The sequence below is a fragment of the Bufo gargarizans genome, chromosome 1 (genome assembly GCF_014858855.1).
Source record: "Bufo gargarizans isolate SCDJY-AF-19 chromosome 1, ASM1485885v1, whole genome shotgun sequence".
NCBI lineage: Eukaryota > Metazoa > Chordata > Amphibia > Anura > Bufonidae > Bufo > Bufo gargarizans.
The window spans coordinates 698,558,717-698,574,511 of NC_058080.1; the positions used below are offsets into that span (position 1 = coordinate 698,558,717).

Consider the following 15,795-nt stretch of genomic DNA (forward strand, 5'->3'; position numbering starts at 1 on the left):
GAATACCCCTAAATTTAGTTGCCCAAATGTCAAACAGGGGGTATTCTTCTGAAGAGGCCTACAGGCTTCTGACCCAGTCGGATGAGGAATGGGAACCCTCATCTGATGAATCTAGCGGGTCAGAATACGAACCTGTAGAAAGCAGTGGCTCTCTGACCCAAAGTTCGGACGAGGAGGCTGAGGTCCCTGATAGCACCAGGCGTACCCGGCCCCGTGTCGCTAGACCACAGGTTGCGCAGGATCCGCTTCAAGAGCAGCAGAGTGGGGCTGCTGCTGTCGGATTATGTGGTGAGGCATACACCAGCAGCGCAGCCCTCCCTGGACCTAGTACCAGCACTGCCGTACAACCTGGTGAAGTGGCGAGCACCAGAAGGGCAGTTGAAGCTGGTACGGTGGCACGAGCAGTAGTGACCCCGTCGCAGCCACCGCAAAGACGTGCCCGTAGAGCCCCTAGAGTCCCTGAGGTGCTGGCAAACCCTGATTGGCAGTCCCCAACTTCAGCCGCACCTGTAGTTTTCCCTTTCACTGCCCAGTCTGGAGTTCGGGTTGAGACAGCTCAGATCGGTTCGGCCCTGTGATTTTTTGAGCTGTTCTTGACTGCGGAGCTCTTAGACATAGTTGTGGCCGAAACAAACAGGTATGCCACACAATGTATAACCGCCAACCCGGGAAGCTATTATGCCCAGCCTTTCCGGTGGAAACCAGTCCAAGTTTCCGAAATTAAAACTTTTCTGGGCCTTCTCCTCAACATGGGTTTAACTAAAAAGCATGAATTGCGGTCATATTGGTCCACGAACCCAATTCATCACATGCCCATGTCCTCTGCTGCTATGTCCAGGGCACGTTTTGAGGCCATCCTGCGTTTCCTGCACTTTAGCGATAACACCGCCTCCCGTCCCAGAGGCCACCCTGCTTTTGACCGGCTCCACAAAAATTGGCCCCTCATAGACCATTTCAACCTGAAATTTGCAGATTTGTATACCCCAGAGCAAAACATCTGCGTAGACGAGTCCCTGATACATTTTACCGGGCGCCTTGGCTTCAAACAATACATCCCAAGCAAGCGCGCCCGGTATGGGGTCAAATTGTATAAGCTCTGTGAAAGGGCCACAGGCTATACCCACAAATTTCGGATCTATGAGGGAAAAGATCAGACCCTGGAGCCAGTCGGTTGCCCTGACTACCTGGGGAGCAGTGGGAAGACAGTCTGGGACTTGGTGTCACCCTTATTCGGCAAGGGGTACCATCTTTATGTGGACAATTTCTACACAAGTGTGGCCCTCTTTAGGCATTTGTTTCTAGAACGGATTGGCGCCTGTGGCACCGCGCGAACTAGTCGCGTGGGCTTCCCCCAACGGCTCGTTACCACCCGTCTTGCAAGAGGGCAGAGGGCCGCACTGTGGAACGAAGAACTGCTCGCGGTGAAATGGAGAGACAAGCGTGAAGTTTACATGCTCTCCTCCATTCACGCAGACACGACAATACAAATTGAGCGAGCAACCCGTGTCATTGAAAAGCCCCTCTCAGTCCACGACTATAACCTTCACATGGGAGGGGTGGACTTCAATGACCAGATGTTGTCTCCGTATTTAGTTTCCCGCAGAACCAGACGCTAGTATAAGAAGGTGTCTGTATATTTAATTCAATTGGCTCTGTATAATAGTTTTGTTCTCTACAGTAAGGCTGAGAGAACTGGATCCTTCCTCAAATTTCAGGAAGAGATCATCGAGAACCTCCTGTACCCAGGAGGTTCCGTGGCCCCATCCACCAGTGTAGTTAGCCGTCTACACGAGCGACATTTCCCCAATGTCGTTCCTGGTACCTCAACCCAACAGTCACCCCGAAAAAGATGTCGTGTCTGTAGCAGGAGTGGAATAAGGCGTGACACCCGCTATTTCTGTCCTGACTGTCCTGACCACCCTGCCCTATGCTTTGGAGAGTGTTTCCGGAAGTACCACACACAGGTACACTTAGCATAGGGATCACATCTCACCAGGACAGGCACACAGGGCTATTAGGGCCCATTCACTCACAGCTGCTGCAAACCTCTCCTTTCACCTGGGACAAAGTGCATAACGCACTTCGCCACATCTTTGGGCGATGTGCGCTTTGCACATTGACCCATGGGGAAGGAGAGGTTTGTTCTATAAAGGTAAAAAAAAAAAAAAAAAAAACACGAGTAAGCAAAAAGGTTAATGTTTAGTACAAAAAGTTAAAGTTTATATATTCTGTTCCAAAGTTAATAAAATTATTGCGTTGCGGCGCTGCAAGACGAGATTTCTACTCTGCAGTTAAAGATACATTTGCCAAGGCATACGAGCTGAGGAGGAGGCGGCGTTCCTATGCTTTGGCAAACACTTTGTATATAAAAAAATAAATAAAAAATCCTGGCAATGATTTATTCATCCACATCGATTGATGTGAATGGAGAAATCTGGTTTGCCAGGGCATACGAGCTAAGTGGGTATGGATGTTGGGCGGAGCTCCTATGTCCTGGCAGACGCCTTTCCCCTCCCTTTTTTTTTTTTTGGCAGAGATTTTTTCATCCACATTGATCGATGCGAATGAAGAAATCTGTGCCGGTCTTTTTTTTCTTTCAGCCCAGAGGCTGAACGGAAAAAAAAATCTCATTACCTGTATGCTCAATATAAGGAGAATAGCAGAAACTCCTAATGCTGGCCATACATGTAATGATTGCGGAGACCCTCAAATGCCAGGGCAGTACAAACACCCCACAACTGACCCCATTTTGGAAAGAAGACACCCCAAGGTATTTGCTGAGGGGAATATTGAGTCCATGAAAGATTTACATTTTTGTCCTAAGTTAGCGGAAAGTGAGACTTTGTGAGAAAAAACTAAAAAAGAATCAATTTCCGCTAACTTATGACAAAAAAATTAATTTCTATGAACTCGCCAAGCCCCTCATTGAATACCTTGGGGTGTCTTCTTTCCACAGTGGGGTCACATGTGGGGTATTTATACTGCCCTGGCTTTTTAGGGGCCCTAAAGCGTGAGAAGAAGTCTGGGATCCAAATGTCTAAAAATGCCCTCCTAAAAGGAATTTGGGCCCCTTTGCGCATCTAGGCTGCAAAAAAGTGTCACACATGTGGTATCGCCGTACTCAGGAGAAGCTGGGAAATGTGTTTTGGGGTGTCATTTTACATATATCCATGCTTGATGAGAAAAATATCTTGGTCAAATGCCAACTTTGTCTAAAAAAATTTGAAAAGTTGTCTTTTGCCAAGATATTTCTCTCACCCAGCATGGTTATATGTAAAATTTCTCTCACCCAGCATGGTTATATGTAAAATGACACCCCAAAACACATTTCCCAACTTCTCCTGAGTACGGCGATACCAGATGTGTGACACTTTTTTGCAGCCTAGGTGGGCAAAGGGACCCACATTCCAAAGTGCACCTTTCGGATTTCACCGGTCATTTTTTACAGATTTTGATTGCAAACTACTTCTCACACATATGGGCCCCTAAATTGCCAGGGCAGTATAACTACGCCACAAGTTGGAAAGAAGACACCCCAAGGTATACCGTGAGGGGCATGGCGAGTTCCTAGAATTTTTAATTTTTTGTCGCAAGTTAGTGGAATATGAGACTTTGTAAGGAAAAAAGAAAAAAAAATCATCATTTTCCGCTAACTTGTGACAAAAAATAAAAAATTCTAGGAACTCGCCGTGCCCCTCACGGAATACCTTGGGGTGTCTTCTTTCCAAAATGGGGTCACTTGTGGCGTAGTTATACTGCCCTGGCAATTTAGGGGCCCAAATGTGTGAGAAGTACTTTGCAATCAAAATCTGTAAAAAATGACGGTGAAATCCGAAAAGTGCACTTTGGAATATGTGCCCCTTTGCCCACCTAGGCTGCAAAAAAGTGTCACACATCTGGTATCGCCGTACTCAGGAGAAGTTGGGGAATGTGTTTTGGGGTGTCATTTTACATATAACCATGCTGGATGAGAGAAATATCTTGGCAAAAGACAACTTTTCCAATTTCTTTATACAAAGTTGGCATTTGACCAAGATATTTATCTCACCCAGCATGGGTATAAGGCGATACCAGATGTGTGACACTTTTTTGCAGTCAAGGTGGGCAAAGGGGCACATATTCCAAAGTGCACCTTTCGGATTTTGCAGGCCATTTTTTACACATTTTGATTGCAAAGTACTTCTCACACATTTGGGCCCCTAAATTGCCAGGGCAGTATAACTACCCCACAAGTGACCCCATTTTGGAAAGAAGACACCCCAAGGTATTCCGTTAGAGGCATGGCAAGTTCCTAGAATTTTTTATTTTTTGTCGCAAGTTAGTGGAATATGAGACTTTGTAAGAAAAAAAAAAAAAAATCATAATTTTCCGCTAACTTGTGACAAAAAATAAAAAGTTCTATGAACTCACTATGCCAATCAGCGAATACCTTAGGGTGTCTACTTTCCGAAATGGGGTCATTTGTGGGGTTTTTCTACTGTTTGGGCATTGTAGAACCTCAGGAAACATGACAGGTGCTCAGAAAGTCAGAGCTGCTTCAAAAAGCGGAAATTCACATTTTTGTACCATAGTTTGTAAACGCTATAACTTTTACCCAAACCATTTTTTTTTTTGCCCAAACATTTTTTCTTTATCAAAGACATGTAGAACAATAAATTTAGCGAAAAATGTATATATGGATGTCATTTTTTTTGCAAAATTTTACAGCTGAAAGTGAAAAATGTCATTTTTTTGCAAAAAAATCGTTACATCTTGATTAATAACAAAAAAAGTAAAAATGTCAGCAGCAATGAAATACCACCAAATGAAAGCTCTATTAGTGAGAAGAAAAGGAGGTAAAATTCATTTGGGTGGTAAGTTGCATGACCAAGCGATAAACTGTGAAAGTAGTGTAGAGCAGAATTGAAAAAAGTGGCCTGGTCATTAAGGGGGTTTTAGCTAGCGGGACTGAAGTGGTAATCCTGCCTTTGCTGTGGAGCAACACACTGCCCCAACTGTTGGTGTGATGATCTGGGGAGCCATTGCATATGACGGTCACCTCTACAAGTGATACGAGGGATACTAATAGCTCAGTGATATGTGCAGGACATCCTGCGGCCACATGTGCTGCCTCTCATGGCAGGGCTTCCAACTGGCATTTTTCAGCAGGATAAGGCTCATCCTCAGCAAGGGTTTCCCAGGAACGTGTAACGTGTCTGCCGGATTACAACACTTACTTGGTCTGCCCCTCACCAGATTTATATTGAGCATATATGGGACCAGCTGGGACTAAGCAACCTATGAGTGTGCAGGATGTACAGGCCCAGCTGCAACATCTGTGGACATACAGTACATGCTGCAGTATACAGAGTCGGACTGGGGTGCCTAGGGCCCACCAGTAAAATTTATTTTGAGGGCCTACTGTACGGATACATTCAAATATTACCTGCTCACACAGCAGAAAGATGCTACCAGATGATTGAATATGGGGCTCCCTGCAGCAACTTTGAGTAGGTAGGTCCTGGGGAGAAGAGGACACTGGCAGCTTTCCTCCATACCTAGAAGTCATCTCAGCTCTGATCGTGTCTATTATAATACACTGGGGAGGGTGGTAGACTAGGGGCCCCCCTTGCTCAGGGGCCCATCGGGGCATTCACCTGTACCCCTGTGGGCCAGTCCGAGCCTGGCAGTATACCATACTGAACCTGTATGCCTCCATGCCCAACCGTATCTCAACTTATATCCAGGCTAGAGGCGGCCCAACATGTACTAGCACTTCCTTTCCGTCATACAGTATTCCTCAATAAATGTATCCTTTCGCTCTAATGTTGTAATCACTTACATATGTCATCATCGCATTTACACATTGAACGTTTTTTTTTTATTCCAAAAACTCTTTCTTGGTAATCTGTCGTACTCTGCATCAGTTGAGGGGTGACCTATCTTGAAGTTAAGTCATCAATATCTGAAGCCTGGACAATGTCTACAATAACGCCCCCTCCCCCTCCTTTCTATATTTGTAGCTGGCAATTGCAGGAGATTAGAAGTTTACAATAACAATACATAAGCTCCCTCTAGTGGTAGACTGTCATGTTACATCCATAGCTATGCAAAGAATTTATAGATCTGTATAACACAGTTTAACCACTTCTTTACCAGAATGTTCACCTCCCTTCTTTACCAGGCCAGTTTTTCAGTTTCAGCAATGGGCCTAGCAAACTGAAAGTAACTAGAGATGAGCGAATTTCAGGTTACGAAATTCATTCACGCTTCATTTACTGATTAAAGGTGAATTGCGTTATGGATTCCATTACCACGGACCATAACGCAATTCTATGACGGAATGCATAACAGAATGCCTATTCATTCCATCATAATAGAAGTCTTTGGGCTGCAAAACGGATCTGTCTCATTTCCTTTATGCAGGGGAGTCTCCTGCATAACAGAAACAGGACAGATCTGTTTTGCAGCCCATAGACTTCTATTATGATGGAATGAATAGGCATTCTGTTATGCATTCCATCATAGAATTGCGTTATGGTCCGTGGTAACGGAATCCATAACGCAATTCTGGTTTTACCACTAAACGAAGCATGAACGAATTTCATAACATGAAATTCGTTCATCTCTAAAAGATATGCCACATAGGGAGACCACTTTATCTTGTCTCCAGAGTCCTTACTGTGACTGCAGCTTTCTAAAGACAATGCAGCCAAAGCGATCTGCAGCTCCCCGGGGCGTCGGCAGATTTCAGTGTAACCCCATTCTTTTATATATATTTTATATATCGGGTTAGGTTAAGAGCTTACCATGACTATGTATAAAGTTGTGTGGAGGTAAGAAAAAGGTTAAAAAAAAGTTTGACATACTGTATAGTAATAAAATAACCAGAACAGGATTTTTTTCTATCTACATAAACACTGTGCCCGGTTATACCATACTGAGGTTTGCACCTTGGCTCAATTCAGCTGACGTTTTGTAGATTTCTTTGGTTTATTCCCATTCTTCTCCATTTCTTTTTTACCTTTGTCCAGTTTTTTTATCCACTTTTTAACCCATGGTATGCCTTGTGGGGCACATAAATCCCTGGTTGGGTTAGAATTTGTCTGAAATCTGTAAAGAGACAAAAATCCCACCTCATTATATTGTAATTATAATCTGCCAAGACAACACAAATCCACCAGAAGTGGTGTAACCTTCCTCCATGATAAGTGTCAACTCCCAGAGGTGGAAGCCGGTGCCCTTTTCCAGAGTTTTCAGTGTGAGCCATTGACATGTGCATTTATGAAGGGAAAAAAGGAATATGGATCCTGAGTGTGAATGAGGACTAACGGGGTCATTTATTAAGACCGGCATTTTAGGCATCGGTCTTAATATTCCCTATAGTTGGGGGTGGATCCGCCAGAGTTATGTAGAGGCCCTGGCTTCTAAATGTAAGACGGCTTCCTAGCATTTAGACCATTTACTACGCCTAAACCCACTCCTACTTTTTTAGACCTGGCGTGGGCAGAGAAAAGTTGCAGATTGCAGCGCAATCTGTGCCAGAAATATGCCTACTATAGACATATTTCTGGATAGTAATTGACCCCCTAAGGTTTTGTTGTTTAATAATATCTGTCATGTGATTACACTGCAATAGCTCTACGATCAGGTATAGACTGACTGGACCATAAATGACTATGTTACAGTCACTACAGTTCAGGGGAGTTGCGGTCACCCAGGAAATGTGGTTAATGACGGATCGTGTGAACCAGCCCTTGGTTCTTAGTGCATAGACATGACTTACACCACAGCTTCTATGGGGCATCCTTTATCCTTTGATTGTATCTCATATCCGATAATGGCGCCAAATGGTATACGTTTGGCACTTGTATGCACACAGCAGTCCTGTAGTGACCGCCCGACACCTGGAATGCAAAAAGTAGGAAAGCAACCATGAAATGCTACGAGCAATGATGATGTTATAGTATAACCTAATAATAATAATAATAATCTTTATTTAATAGTGCCAACATATTCCGTAGCACTTTACGATCAGGGGGTTCATGTACAAGCAGAGTCATAAATAACATGGCAACAAACAAGTTGAAAATTAAAACAAAAGGAATAAGGGCCCTGCTTGTAATAGCTTACAATCTATGAGGAGATAAAGGGGTTATCTGACCCTAAAAGCAAAATTAATTAGGGCCAGGAAAATGTGTAAAGGGAATCTTTCAGCAGTTTTACCATGCTGAACTGTTGACAGCACTAGGTAGGCGCTTGGGGCAGCAGGACAAACATATATTTTGTGCAGAAAAAGGGTGAGCGGGCACTCATACCATCTGGACCATAATGGATATATTAATTATATATTTATTGGGAGAATTGGATATACAATAAAAATCACCACATAAAATGCATAAATCAAACAGATAATAATAAAACACTAATAAAATGCAGATGGTACCAGACGCGTTTCGGGGCATCTACACCCCTTCCTCAGTGCACTGATGCCCCGAAACGCGTCTGGTAAAAAGGAATAAGCGCCACAGGACCTCCACTAAAGATTGCATGGCCATGCGAAGATAATCCAAGCCGACTTAACCTAAGGTACCAGCATAATCTATGCCGCGGACAAGGTACTGCTCCTAATTGCGTCATCTCGCGAGACTTTGCTGTTGCTGACCTGAGGCGTGTGACGGAGGACTCAGAGGATCGCCGTGTACCGCTCGCCCCTCGTGCAACACAAACGTGGACGTCTCAGCGGGACATTGCAACAGGAGACAGGTAGGAACCCGAAAGTGGTTTACTGTATATCAGTTCTACCTACTAGCACAATATCGAGTGATTACATATCACTATTACCTATGGACATAGGACCACGGTGACGTGATTCAGAGAATCGACCGTGTGAGTCACTCTAATAACTGAAAGGCAATTACTACAGTGGACTTGCCAGGACTGCATATATTCCTCACCATTGACCATTAATGGGCAGTCACCGGCTCAAGTAACCTGCAATACAAATAAAGAGCGGTACATTTCTTTGTTGGTGATTTGAGACCTCCACACGTTGGCGGTTTGAAATATTTGTGAACTGAGTGTAATTCACGAACCAGGGTGATTTACAACAAGTAAGTCACAATAGTGACATTCTCAACAACATCCCTGGTGGGATAAAAGTACGCTCCACCACTTCCAGATCAATTTTGGTACCATCTGCATTTTATTAGTGTTTTATTATTATCTGTTTTATTTATGCATTTTATGTGGTGATTTTTATTGTATATCCAATTCTCCCAATAAATATATAATTAATATATCCATTATGGTCCAGATGGTATGAGTGCCCGCTCACCCTTTTTCTGCTTTTTATATTACTTCACTTTGGGGTAGGGCACCCCTTTTGTGAGCTAGTAACACCGTGCATAGCCACTAGGTGTGAGCCAACCCCTTCCATTTTTCTCCGTTTATATATTTTGTGCAGCTTTTCTCATTAGGAGTAGTGAGAATATGAACTTTTATTCTCAACTTTGAGCTTCTTCACAGCCCCTCCCCTCTGCTCTGAGTCACAGAGGTGGTTGGATACTACAGCTGTCACTCAGAATACAGCGGAGGAGCTGTAAAGCAGCACAATACAAAGAGCACATCACAGTGTAGCTCCACCTCCTGGACACCTGCAAGAGCAGAAGCTATCAGAAGAAAACTTCATATTCACACTATTCCTGATGAGAAAATGTCTACAAAAGGTTTGCTTGTCCTGCTCTCCTCAGCTTCTACCTAATGAACATGGTCAAAAGTGCTAACACACTCCCTTTAATATAACTTTAAAAAGACACTCATCTAGTCACTGGTCTCAGCATGTCTCAAAGTGTCACCTGACCATGGAGCCTCTGTGATCACATGCCACTTGGGAACACGTCAACACTCAGGCCAGAGAATGGCTGCACCAGTAAACCTGACCACAGATATGAGATATCTTACTTCAGGTCCGCAGAGGACATAAGGGATGGAGGGGTTAAAAAATAAAAATTAAAAATTTAATTCACCTCATGCTGCCCGGCTTGTCTTCTTTCTTCTTCTTTGATGACCTGGGAGGAAAAGGACCTTTGGTGACGTCACTGCGCTCATCACATGGTCCATCACATGATCCATCACAATGGTGATGGGCCATGTGATGGCTCCACACTCATCACATGGTCCATCACCATGATGGACCATGTGATGAGCGCAGTGACGTCACCAAAGGTCCTTTTCCTTCCAGGTCATCAAAGAACAAGATAGAAGAGAAGCTGGGCTGCGCGAACAAGTGGATGAGGTGAGTTTAATTTAATTAAATTTTTTTAACCCCTCCATCCCTAATCTACTTTAACATGTTATAAGGGAAAATAATAAAATTTACACAACCCCGATCCCAAACCCGAACTTATGTGAAGAAGTCGGGTTCGGGTCTGGGTACCAAACATGACGATTTTTCTCACGCCCGTGCAAAACGCATTAAAACGCTTTGCACTCTTGTGGAAAAATCGCGCATTTTCCCGCGACGCACCCGCATCCTATCTAGCCCTCACACACGACACCTGTGTGAAAGAGGCCTAAGAGCTAAAGGGGAGTGGTGGAGACTTGGTGAGTCAATTTATTTTAAAAACTGTACCTGCCCTAATTAGGTTTGCTTTTGGGGTCAGGCAAGCCCTTTAATGCATCATTTGAAGAGTCCTCTGAACATCCCAGATGACTGGTCTCAAGTGATCATATGACTGACCGAGTGACAACATTTGTATGAAATGAGCTATGGAGACAGTCTTATGTCTCTTCATGGTGAAGCTGGGAGGCAATTAAAACTCCCCATAGATCTTCACCAAACACACGATCATCTAATGTTTCATAGCAGTATGTATTTTATTGAAAACTATATTAGGAAATAGGTGCTGATATAATCACTTAACCCTTTCAGGAGCTAGTCATTTTATCCATAAGACTGCTTACTGTATGTTGGTGGCACCCTGGAACTAATAACTGCTTTGTGGAGGATATTCCATTTTTTTATGGTGCTTTATGCCAATTTTTTTTGTTTTGTCTTTTAGGCTTTTTTTTTACAGCAGGAAGTCCATTATGATGTTAAAGGATTGAGCAAACTAGAACATACCAGTAAATTCGAAAAAGTTGAGTAAAACATTAGCAATTTCAAATGGCATTCACTCTATTTTGGCTGGCCCAGTTAAAGTATATGGAATCACACCGCCATCTGGTGGCCGGTATCTGAAAATCAACCTACCCTGTACGGAAATTCCAGATCCAAATTACAGTATCAATATCAGTGTGAGAAATCTCTGCTGACCAAACAGTAACCACAAGTCAAAGTGTAATCCTGAGCCATAGCCTGGAAGGGGAATTAACTGCAAATTACACACTTGACACCTTACAAAATTATTGTAAACTACTGTTGGATATCAAGGGAACTGACGTGATGTTATGAAGCTGTTTAATACTGTATTGTAATTTTCATGTCAAGTACTGATAAAGTCTAGGCACCACCTGGAGCATTGCAGAAGGAACTGACAAACTGCTGTCTCAATGCCATTGTTTTGTTAATTGATGACACTGCAGGGACCCAGTGGTCTCTGCTAAAGGGTTATAGGGGTAGGAGCAGGGTCAAGCAGATTTCCATAGAAATATATTTTATCTCAACTGAATTTTGCTTTGTGAAAATGAACGCATTATGCACAATGAAATCAATCAATTAATTGTTTTGTTACTATTAATATTCCTAATGAAGACAGGGCTTCAGTATTTTTGTTATTTTTAACGTTGAGGGCCCCGTGGTGGACATTTAGACCAGGATCATGTGTACATGAAATTTATACACATAAATTAGATGTATTGTATATATCTACATTTGCTCATTAATATATGTTTACAGATTTTTTTGAAGAGCCAACCATCTATGTGTATAGTGATCGATTCTGTACTGCAAGTTAAATTGGACGTCGCATCCCAAGTCTAGGGCGGCAAACAGTGTCTACACAAACCATCAGAAGGCATTTTCATGACATTGGGCTACAAGCTAGACATCCAGCTATTTTGTTCCATTGACCTCATGCCACCGTTCTCAAAGGCTATCATGGTGCACAGCAAGACATCAATGAAGGCTGGAATGGAGGTCTATCCTCTTCAGCGATAAGTCCTACTATTGTCTCGGGTACAATGATAGCCAGAAGTTGGGCAGGAGACTACATAGGCACTGTCATGAAGAGGCTGTCACAAGGGAACCATCACACCGGGTACTATTCCCGGGATTAATGTGTGGGGTGGAATAACGTAGGGTAGCCGGACCTCTCTAGTCATTATTTCAGGTACACTAATGGCTCGGCATTACATTAAAATTGTCATGGAACGAATAGTACAGTCATTTCTCCAAAGTGTCTCAGAAGTCTTTCTAAACAGGATGCCAGACCACATGTAGCTCATGCTACTGTGAGCAGCCTGCATTGGCTAAAGGTAGTGTCATGGCCTGCAGTGTGTCTGGACTTGTTTACCATCGAGAAGACTTTTGACGTAATTGCATGTATTTCTGTGCATGGCAGTCATACTTAATACTAAATAAATCAAGATGTTTTGAATATTTTCTCTCCATTTTTATCATTTGCATATCAGTCCTGTGAGTTCCATAATTCCATGTCTTTTTATTTTTGGTGTAGCAATTTTAATGTTGAGGAGTGTATAGAAACATGAATGTTTGGTGCATGCGTGCACAGTGAGTGTGAGACATGATGCCAGACTGGGCAGAGTACTCAGTCTAGGCTGAGGGATCACAATGGTGGGTCATGAGAGACAGGCCTAAGGAGAGACTGAAGTCTGAGGAAAAGTGGAACCCATGAAACCACGGTGTGATACCAGCGTGTGATTGGGACAGGTCCTGGAGCTGGAAGCCCTCAGAAGGGTCAATCAGAGATTGACAGAGAGCTGTGGAGTATCAATGCATGTTGTACGAGAGCTGGTGGCTGTGTATTGACTCAGAACAGAGTTTAAGGCCTAAAAAGTTCAGTATCACTTTAGGACATGTTGATCTCAATCACATTCAACAGTCAAGTACAGACAGAGTGTGAAAGTTAGCAAGCTGTAACTAGAGGAGTTGTGAGATCAGCCGACCAAACCAGTGGAGACTAAACAAAAAATCTGCGTCTGTAGTTTCTTCCTCCTGGAGAACAGTGCAAGAGAAATAGTAAAGCATACTATTAAATATATGGCCTTGTAATATGGCTTTTATCCCAGTATTAACTGCTAGTACTATTGATTTAAAGGGGTTGTGTCACTTCAGCAAATACTGTAGCATTTATTATGTAGAGGAAGTTAATACAAGCCACTTAGAAATGTATTGTTCTTATCCATATTGCTTCATTTGCTGGCTGGATTCATTTTTCCATTACATTATATACTGCTCGTTTCCATGGTTATGACCACCCTGCAATCCATCAGTGGTCGTCATGCTTGCACACTATAGGAAAAAGCACTAGCCAATGTGTGCTCACATGGTTTCCTATATGGGGGTCTCACATGAAGGTCTAAAGGGGGTCTGATTTGAGATCTGATATTGGGGAGTGTCTGTCATAGAGGTCTAATGGGGGTCTGATCTAAAGTCTGAAATGGGGAGAGATGTCTGATATGGACTCCTGATCTGAGGTCTCATGTGGGGGTCTGACGTGTAGGTGTAAAGGGGGTCTGATCTGAAGTCTGATATAGATGTCTCACATGGAGGTCTCACACAGTGATATCTGAGAAGTGAAACGAAGTTTATTGGATTTACAGAAAGTGTGCTATAATTGTTTAAACAAAATTTAGCAGGTGCATAAATTTGGGCACTGTTGTCATTTTATTGATTCCAAAACCTTTAGAACTAATTATTGGAACTCAAATTGGCTTGGTAAGCTCAGTGACCCCTGACCTACATACACAGGTGAATCCAATTATGAGAAAGATTATTTAAGGGGGTCAATTGTAAGTTTCCCTCCTCTTTTAATTTTCTCTGAAGAGTAGCAACATGGGGGTCTCAAAACAACTCTCAAATGACCTGAAGACAAAGATTGTTCACGATCATGGTTTAGGGGAAGGATACAGAAAGCGGTCTCAGAGATTTCAACCGTCTGTTTCCACAGTTAGGAACATATTTAGGAAATGGAAGACCACAGGCTCAGTTCAAGTTAAGGCTCGAAGTGGCAGACCAAGAAAAATCTTGTATAGACAGTAGCGACGAATGGTGAGAACAGTCAGAGTCAACCCACAGACCAGCACCAAAGACCTACAACATCATCTTGCTGCAGATGGAGTCACTGTGCATCGTCCAACCATTCAGCGCACTTTACGCGAGGAGATGCTGTATGCGAGAGTGATGCAAAAGAAGCCTTTTCTCTGCCCACAGCACAAAAAGTGCCGCTTGAGGTGGGCTAAAGCACATTTGGACAAGCCAGCTTCATTTTGGAATAAGGTGCTGTGGACTGATGAAACTAAAATTGAGTTATTTGGCCATAACAAGGGGCGTTATGCATGGAGGAAAAAGAACACAGCATTCCAAGAAAAACACCTGCTACCTACAGTAACATATGGTGGTGGTTCCATCATGCTGTGGGGCTGTGTGGCCAGTGCAGGGACTGGGAATCTTGTCAAAGTTGAGGGACGCATGGATTCCACTCAGTATCAGCAGATTCTGGAGACCAATGTCCAGGAATCAGTGACAAAGCTGAAGCTGCGCCGGGGCTGGATCTTTCAACAAGACAACGACCCTAAACACTGCTCAAAATCCACTAAGGCATTTATGCAGAGGAACAAGTACAACGTTCTGGAATGGCCATCTCAGTCCCCAGACCTGAATATAATTGAAAATCTGAGGTGTGACTTAAAGAGAGCTGTCCATGCTCGGAAGCCATCAAACCTGAATAAACTAAGCATGTTTTGTAAAGAGGAATGGTCCAAAATACCTTCAACCAGAATCCAGACTCTCATTGGAACCTACAGGAAGCGTTTAGAGGCTGTAATTTCTGCAAAAGGAGGATCTACTAAATATTGATTTCATTTCTTTTTTGTGGTGCCCAAATTTATGCACCTGCCTAATTTTGTTTAAACAATTATAGCACACTTTCTGTAAATCCAATAAACTTAATTTCACTTCTCAGATATCACTGTGTGTGTCTCCTATATGATATATTTAACTGACATTTTTTATCGTAACAACCAACGATTTATACAGGAAAATCATGACGATTAACAAGGTTGCCCAAACTTTCGCATCCCACTGTATTTTGTACTGGCATGCATTATAAGTAGGGATGAGCGAATCGACTTCGGATGAAAAATTTGAAGTCGATTCGCCTAATACTTCGTTTTGTTTAAATACTGTACTAAGCAAGCATTCTAATAATGTACAGAGCTTGCTCCGTATAGTATTCAAACAAATTGTTATGCGAATCGACTTCGGATGTTTTATCCAAAGTCGATTTGCTCATCCCTAATTATAAGGGGTTAATTTTGTACTGGCACATATTGGGGGGCATTTTTATACTGGCACACATTATAAGGAGAAATATTAGTACTGGGGGGCTATGGGGAACATGATTACTAATATGAGCAAAAATGGGGGCATAATTTATTACTATTGGGAGCACTGTTAGCGCTATGTACTCTGGGAGATAATTATTTATATTGGTGGAACTTTTACTGTAGGGGGCACCCTGGCACAGTATCAGCTTAGTACAATTATTTTTGGAGGACATTATGTTTACACTGTTAGTGTCAGGGACACTATTCACTAGATGCAGCTATTTTTTAGGGCACTGTGTGCCAAAA

At 42.9% G+C, this 15,795-nt stretch overlaps 1 long non-coding RNA gene across 1 annotated transcript in view; it reads right to left on the bottom strand.

Moving 5' to 3' along the window:
- Window positions 1-15,795, bottom strand: part of LOC122936600 — a 50,797-nt gene that overhangs the window by 16,029 nt on the left and 18,973 nt on the right. Inside the window, exons 2-3 of the long non-coding RNA XR_006389125.1 lie at window positions 7,766-7,886; window positions 6,933-7,092 (exon numbers count right to left, since the gene is read on the bottom strand). This is a non-coding gene — a long non-coding RNA (uncharacterized LOC122936600). The remainder of the gene's footprint in view (window positions 1-6,932; window positions 7,093-7,765; window positions 7,887-15,795) is intronic.